Source organism: Peromyscus leucopus, chromosome 4 (assembly GCF_004664715.2).
Source record: "Peromyscus leucopus breed LL Stock chromosome 4, UCI_PerLeu_2.1, whole genome shotgun sequence".
NCBI classification, from domain to species: Eukaryota; Metazoa; Chordata; class Mammalia; order Rodentia; family Cricetidae; genus Peromyscus; species Peromyscus leucopus.
In genome coordinates, this window is record NC_051066.1 from 60301948 (window position 1) to 60303501 (window position 1554).

The window sequence follows — 1554 nt, forward strand, 5'->3', positions numbered from 1 at the left end:
AATCCAAAGGCAGCAGCAAGAGGCTGTGACATACTAGGCCAGGTTTGAGCTTCTGAGACCTCAAAGCCCACCCCTAGTGAACTTTCTCCAACAATGCACACTTCCCAATAATGCCATAAGCATATGGGACCGTTTTCATTCAAACTACCACACACTGATAAGCAAAAGATGCTTTCAGCCTTAATCAGAGAAGTTTCTCTCTACAATAAACAGTGGTGAATGCAGAGAGTAATGGCTTCCCAAAATGCCAAGGAAAAGGGATGCTTTGAGAGGAAGGGATTGGTTTCAGATGTTAGGCTGGAAGTCTGCTTCAGCCCAACTCTGGGTTCAGAAATGGCTCTGCCCGCTTGCAAATGCTACTGACGTGTTTGATTTTAACCTCTGAGCCCTTTAGGTGTCAGCATAGCCCAGTGGCCTAAGGCGCCAGACTCAAGGTGACATGTTTGATTTTAATCTCATCTTTAAAAACATCAAACAAGGGAGCCAGAAAGAGTCATGGCCACCAAGTCTCACATAACAGGCCTACCATACTTGTTCCTAGTTGTGGACCCTGAAATGGTCCTGATATGTGACTGCTGCCTATTTTAGCTATTAGTGGAAAGCAGTGTTGTCCTCTTTTAGAAACCCAGAGGGTAGAAACACACTTGTCTAGTGGCAGGGCTGCAGACCATGGTCTCTGCTGTGGAACTGACTTTGGTTAATGATTTGTTCCCAGTACGTCTTATCTATGGACAAGGGCCAATACTCCTGGCCCAGAGACTTACCCAGGAGCCTAGTGGGAGCTGTCCTAGGGACCCATAGGAAGCCACACCAGTTAGCATAGGTAGTGATTTCCTTGTTGTCTGAGGACTTTATGCAAGCCCTCATCCCAATAGGGCTCCACTTCTAGGAATGTATCCCCTGGTAATAACATTCAGACCAAATATGGATATGGTAGCAGCTGCATGGCCTGGTTTTAGCCCTACTTGACTATAATCCTGGAGGCATTTATATAAACCGAGAGACCAGAAAGGACAAGGACTTATCTTGACAAAACCAGTTAGTAATTACAGGAAGAAGTGTTTTTATTTTCAGATGCTAGCATTCAAGGCTTTGCAGGTAATGGACGATTTAGCAAACATGAAACACCAGAGAAAATTAAAGATCCAGGAACCAATCCTGAAAAAAAAAGAGGCCCACAAACTACTTGAAAAGTCATTCACAGTGATTCCCTTAAGGCTCAGTTAACAGCAAGAAAACACCAACAGAAAACTACACAAGATCAGGGTAACAATGAATGATGAACCTGGAGATTTAATTAAGAAATAGAAAGAGGACAACAGAACCAAGATGAAATCCCAGAGCTGAAGAAGGAAACAGGAGAACTGAAAAATCCAGTTAGGACCTTCAGCAATGGAGTCCATCCTGTAAAAGAAGTAATTAGATCGAATACAGTGTGCTTAAGGTTAGTGTATTAATAATAAGAAATATAAAAGAATGAAGAAGCAAAGGACTGATGTGATACCATCAGATATCTCAGTAAATAAATTATTATATTTTAGAAGGAAGAAGAGT